The following is a 7,227-nucleotide window of genomic DNA, read 5'->3' as shown; positions in this document are numbered from 1 at the left end:
RTGTATGCCCTGTGAAAGCAAATACTTGCCTTACTCATATAGATCTTCTATCTTAAATGATGATCTGTTTCTGAATCAGACCATATCTTTTCTAATCAAGAAAATATGAAATGTACTCCCATCAAACTCAATGAGCAATATCTACCTAGTACAGGAGTAACTTTTTCACCATAAGGACACTTAAGCATTGAAAGAGATTTTCCCAGAGGGGTTACACACTCTTCATCCTTAGAGGTTTTCAAGACCAGATTAGATAAGGCCTTGAGCAACCTGGTTRGACCTCATAGCTGACCTGGGGTCTCTTGCAACCAGAATTATTCTATGAATAGCACTGAGGCAGGGCTCAAATTCAAAAAATGCCATATATCTGCTCTTCAGATGTGGTAAAGCACTCTCATAACTGGTTCATGAGTACTTGAGCTGGTACTTCAAGAAAGAAAAGCTGTTCTTTTGTACCCCATTCTTTGGGCATACTTATTGCCACCRTGAAGGTAATGTGCTTAGACCAAGAACCTTCCTAACCTCCATCTATCCTATCCACCCCTGTGATAAGGTCCTATGATTGTCAGGAACTGGATTATGTAGAGAAATGTTAAGAAGATCGTCATGAATAGAGAATGAAGGGGGACATCTGATACAAAAACACTGGAAGGACCAAACACCAAGAAAGGGTTTATGAGAATGGCACATACTGATGACAATGAGATTAGCAGGTCACCAAGAGATCAGACAGTCAGACCAAGAAGCAAAGCACAGTGATTACATCCTGATGACTCCCAAAGCTGATACAGAATAGAGAAACTAAACACCGTCAACGGCTAAAAAGTGTGGAGAAGCATACCCCAAACCATGCACACAGCTGCCAGAAGGAAACCCAGCAGATGTGAGGGAGACTTCATAGCTGACATTGCTTCTCCTCCAAGTCACTGAAGGGAGTCCTGGACAGATACTGTGCATATAAGCATCTTACTGCTTATGAGTACATAGGTAAGAGAGTGTGAGTGTGAAAGAAATCAATTTTGCTTAAAAGTAAAACCATCTTCTCCTATGGCACTGCGATTTACTACATTATTGTTAAATGTTGCAATATTATCTCCTACAATAAGACTGACTGAGGGTCTCCAGAGACATTGCAGCAGGTCAGGTACTTGGAGTGAARTGGATTTTGGGCCACCACMCCTGGAACTGCCAGCTCAAATTACAGCCATCAGTGAGACTTCCATGGGACAGACATACACATTTTTTTTYYYYYYTTTTTTTTCATTCTGCACCACACTTTGACACACTGTTTTTTTCTATATAGAAAAAAATAACACTAAAATGTTTATTTATGTTTTTATTGCTTGCTGGCTTTAGGCACTATTTCTACACTTTTATAATCATCCTCAGACATTTCTTAGAACTCTGTTGTGACTGGCCATTTAAGCTATGTTTTCTTTTCTTATTTTTAGTATAAAACTGCCTCAAGCTACAAGATTTTAAATTTCTCAGTGCTGAATTGTACTTATCTGTTCAGAAATTTAGTCTCTCCAAGTAATTTTGAACTGTACTTCCTTCTTTTGTCAATGGCTACTAGACCTCTCTGGGTTTTAGTATCAGCAAATTTTATCTCTCTACTGCACATCTCCTCCTCTGGGTCGTTGCTATACACACTGAACTGCTTTAGTGGTCATCCTTAGTCATTCACTCAATCTGCCCATCTATTTAAAACATTTTCTCTCTTGGTTTTCCAAGCGAGCAGGTCATCACTGTAATGCATTCACCAACCTTGTCAGTGTATTTTAGGAAGCATCCTTGCACCTACAATTTCAAAGCAGGARATAAGGTTCCATTTTCCATCTCTTATGAGAATTGCTTGACTAACAGTCTGTGTAGTACTCTTAAAATGCAGGTGTAAATTAGTGTATTGGCAAATTACATCCATGACTTTCTCTCATCCGCTTCTTGTTACCTCTTAAAAAGTATATCAAATACTGGCTATAAACTCCTTTTTTTTTTCCAAAAACATACTGGTTGTACTTCATTAAATTACTACTTACTAGATATTTCCTTAGAGACTGCTACTGATTAGTGTTTCTAATATACTCACATTGCATAATTCTAGCTTAAAAATGTGCTGTTACTTGAAATCACATGAATTCTTTGTTTAAATGCAGATGGCATATACGCCTCTTAATTTCATCAGTTCCACCACCTACCTCCAAATGWACTTAAGCAAAGCTATACATTTGTTGCAACTACTGATCTGTGTCCTCAAAGCGATCCCTTCTGTGTGATAAAAACAAATATAACTGAAGTTTAGAGACAAATCTACCCATCATTCAGTGCTTTCTGAAGTCAGCCTGAGTTTCTGATACTAAAGCTCCATTTAAGGCCAGAGTCTCTCAAGAAAGGCCAATGCTGTTGTAAAGAGTCTGTTGAGGTAYGTGCTATGTTGTGTGCTATCTTCGTAGGCCAAATGGATGAAGTTGCTTTTAGTCCGTTAATACATGTGGCTCTTCAAGCTTTACCCTTTTACATTTGGACCAGCTGAACTGGTCTGGGTTTCAAGTCAGCTGTGTAAGTTATGGAATAAATATGRCAGGAGATTAATGTGGCAAATACCACTTTACCTAGGAAGCTATCATCTCTACAGGAATTGCAAACAATATGCAGCAGATTCTGGGCAGACTTCCTTACCTACTTGCCCATCCAGGCACTGAATCTATCAGTAACACAACAAATTCAAAGAGAATRAATGCCATTTACTTCCAATTAATACATGTAGACTGTATTAATTGACTGCAAAAGCAGCTATGGTTTCTATGTGAGATATGTAGTTCTATTAATTCTATTAATTTTATTAAGTTTGTATTTCATTCAGTTAGGAAAGACAACAGGGTGRCAGTACAAGAATACTGCCCCAGTTTTTAGAGTGTATCATACAGGTTCCCACTTCATTTTACAACTAGGCCAAGGGCTTTCATATTTGCATGTTATCAAAATAGTCAGAAAATTATGCTTGAGAGCTTTGAATTGGGGTGACCATGTCACCTGATTTACAAACTAATTTGCATTTTTTGATAGCTAAAAAAAAATCTTCACTCCTGTGGCATAAATATTGCTTTTTGATGTAAGTGAAAACTTAGTAGGCAATACCACAGGTAAAAAAATAGTAGTTTGTCAAACTAACAAGTACACCAAGCAGAACACAAGGAATACATTTTACTTGCCCGAGAACTAATAATGATGTCCCTTTAAACTGTAAGGCAAGGTGTAAGAAAACTTGCAACAAAAATAGTATGCAATACAGAAAACCCAAACCCAGAAAYAGTCTGCATGATAATTGCAGATAATTCTTCCTGTTGCAGTCTCTAATCTCTTATATTTTTCCTACCTCTCATTGCAATCACAGCATGCTGGACAGGACTGCCAAGGGCTGCTCATTTTTATCCATTTTTAGCTCCAAGAACCAACSATTTCCCAATAAACTCCAAACATTTCTGACTGCTGAGCACTCTGCACTAGAATTTCTCAGTATTTTTAATGTGAAGATCACCTAGCCTTTTAGCAGGAAAGGCTAGGAAAGGAAAGGTCTGCCTACTTTGCAAATACTTTCATTACACTGTGGAAGGAGAAAGGCAAGAAAAACTTAACGAGTTGGGTACTGTGGTGGACACATTTGGTCAGTTCTCTAGAGTCATCATCTTACTAGATATGGACCTATTCAAGAGCCACGCACTGGGACCGTGGCGCAGGGGCTCAGGCAGGTGAAGGTACGTCTGGATGCTGCAAGGTGAGATCCACGTGAGAGCTGCAATTTTGGCAAGCCTAATTACAGACAACAGGTTTCAAAACGTTTGAGGAAGAGGGAACATAACGTTAAATCTAGGCAAGAAACATTTATAAACTATTCTGCTTTGACATCGTGCATAAAGGGATCATAATGATCTMATTTTCTGTGCATTTGAAATTTAGTGTTCCTTACACCCAAGGGAATGTATTTACTGCACTAGTACTATTCTGCAGCCACCTGTGAATTACTGATTAGACAGGATATGTAAGAAACAAAAGGTGTCTTTGGGAAAATACAGGAACAAAAAAATGTCACTGAAACACTATTATGTATTCCCYTTGGAAACATTCATTTAAGGCAATAACACTTCTTTAGGAGTGAGCAATGTTTTTCTAATTGCTTATATTATCTTGTTACCGGTGTTTCACAACAGGTAGTGGATAGATTGTAACTGGCAAATCTCTAAAGACTCCAGATAGAAGCATAAACACACAAGAAAAAAATGTAATTTCAGTGATTACCTTCCAAGCCTTTAATAAAAGTAGTTAAGGCCTGATTTAAAAGCCTCCCTTCTGATGGTAATAGCCTATTTGTCAGATGTTATTATACGGTGATGATAGTCATTGTGCAGCAAAGTGCTCAGTGTTTAGTGCTAAATGCTGTTTTGTTTTTTTTGTTTTTTTGTTTTTTTTTTTCTCGGATGTCTATATCATGGCAAGGCCTAAAGACTGGCTACCTAACCCAAAAGGAAGTCACACTTTCAAAAACATTTTTCAGGTGTGCACTTATTTAGCTGTAAAAGGAAAGCTATTGCATATTAATAAACAAGAAATATGAATAAGTGGTGACACACTATGATAAATAAATGAAAAGGGCTTATATTAATTCTAAATGAATACTAACTTTATGTTTATTCCATTTAAGATCTTACCTATGAGTTCCAATGGACTTTTCCTTTGTATGTACATGGAAATTTCATGAATGGATATCTTTCTCTGTAAAATCTAGCCTTTAGCTATGCTATACATCTACATTATATTCAAATTCTAATTAATTGTTATAAATTATCGTCAAAGACATTTTATAGTGGTGCCATAAATACAAGGACAGTATAACAAACCTTTAAAATTTCCTTATATCCCAAAGAAAAACTTCAAGTATGCAAGTTACTTGACCTATTTTTGGCACTTACATTAGTGTTAAGTCAAAGGGAGTTTTGATAACTCACTCAGATGTAAAGGCTCTACAGATGTCATAACTGGGCAATACAGAACTTATTTTTATCAATTTCAAAGGAATTGGATTAGATTCTGACCTTTTAGAGGAATATTTTCCAGGTATCTTCTATATTTAATTATATCTTTTTTTTAATGAATTGGATTTTGGTATTTCATTTATTTATTTCTCTCCTTTCACAGAATGCAGCACTTGGAGGTYTAATCACTAGTGAATATATGTTACAGGAAAATTATTGCTAGCCATGTATAAGGTGGTAATATAACAGTAAGTATTTAAAATCTGTGATGCTTTTCTGTAAATTTACAAAGTATTATTCAGATAAAGTAATCATGATGAAAGCAGGAAGATCGTAAAAATATAGTGTTAGGGCATTTATATGCAATTTTATTTGCAATGTATTTAATATGTTAYACATTAATAGTTTGCTTTATTCTTTTAGTTACAAAGCATTCTTGTATAAGTATATTGCATAAAATAGCAAATAAACTAATCTAATAACAACAAATATTCTGGAAAGAAATACACATTATATCTTCATTAATCAGSTGTTACAAAATACAGGGTATTTCATATTCRCTGCATTTMATGCAATAAGTGTCTCATACTGTTTATTTAGTGCCAGCCAGAGACTGATTTTGCTTCAGAAAATYCTTACCTGTAAAAATGGGTATAAAGTATATCCAATTTCCTGTGAAAAGTGCCGCAATCTTCTGTATGAATGACAAAATATACATCTAATTGGCAATGGATGCATGAAAAAAAATTGGAATACAATCATTGTATAGAAGTAATGAACTGGACAAATATTTTTTTTACAGAACTGTACTAATCCATAAATAAAAATCAGCACAGGTCTCCTCTCATTAGGTGTCCCCTGTTATGCTGTTCTGAAGTGAGGTAAATATATGCTATTTCCTTTGACAAAATATTTTAGAAGTGTATTAAGTTTTTTTTTTTTATTCTTTTTTATTCCCCTGAAAACTGTCATACTGGGAAAATGAATTGAAAAATCAGTAAGGACTGAKTATATCAAGCAATAGACTTCTGATAGTTAATAAATTTAGATGCATAAATGGGAATAAGGCAGCTGTGAAGAATCTCTTTCTAATTATGGAAAGCGGAGGTCTTTTGAAAATCTAAGCTATAAGCCATCTCCATTTCCCCCCCCCACGCACACTTTCCCTATCTGTAGAAATACGATAAAAGCATTTATTTACCTACCTCACCCAAATTTGTCAAGAATTTACTAGTTAATATTTATCCAAAATGTAAAGCACTAATAATTTAGATAAAATGTTTAATCKTTTACTCACTGTGGAAGATACCAGTTCATTGGTTTTAATATATCATACTTAATGAGTTTTTCCTCTTCATTATTATTTCTAATTTAGGCTCCAGTAATTTGCWGTAACAGATTAGTTTGTTATCAAGGAATAGAAGCACACACAAATGCACCTGATTTGGCTGCTGAAGGTACAGAAGCAGCAATTTGATGGCTCTTCTGAATAAGACAGGGCCTTCTGCTACTGGACTGATAGCAGAGCTGCTGCCTGAAARACTCTTAACTTCCAGCCTTCACAGGCAGATTAGCAGAAATTTGTTCAGAAAAAGTTTTTTCTGGCTTTCTTTTGGTCTTAGAAAATATCTAAGAYCAAATAGAAAATATTAGAAAATATCTAAATTCAATTGTAACTATACAAAGACATTTTCGTATCACAAAATCACAACCTTACCTGGTAGTGTCAGTGTAGTGTTGTTTGTGTTGGGACAGATTTTACCAGTCATGGTCAACAGTCAGGCAGCTTTCTGTCTGCTACCTGCCCAGGATTTATCRAGACTATCCTCAAGGACATAAGGGAGTTTTCTGAGCTAGGAAAGAAGTGACTTTCAGCTTCCTCTCTAGCAGATGGAGGGAAAGACACTTGCAGAAAATATTTCAGAACTCATGTGAATAGTGTCACCTTCTAGAGGTGCATGTATCCTTCAAAAAATTGTGGCCGGGGTACACAAGAAACTGCACTCTTACCTTATCTGCTTGAATTAGATCCCAAAACTGAATGAAATAATCCTGGATTAGTAAAAACAAAATGGGCTGGGAAGTTTTCATGGGACTGATCTCATCTGCCTTCAAACACCTTTATCATAGATGTCTATATGTGATCTAGTCATCCAGGGCTCCCTTTATAGGCAATGGATAAATAATGATTTATCAA

Source organism: Rhea americana, unplaced genomic scaffold (genome assembly GCF_003343005.1).
Source record: "Rhea americana isolate MKP2758 unplaced genomic scaffold, rheAme1 scaffold_3, whole genome shotgun sequence".
NCBI lineage: Eukaryota > Metazoa > Chordata > Aves > Rheiformes > Rheidae > Rhea > Rhea americana.
Note: the sequence above shows the minus strand (reverse complement) of the source record.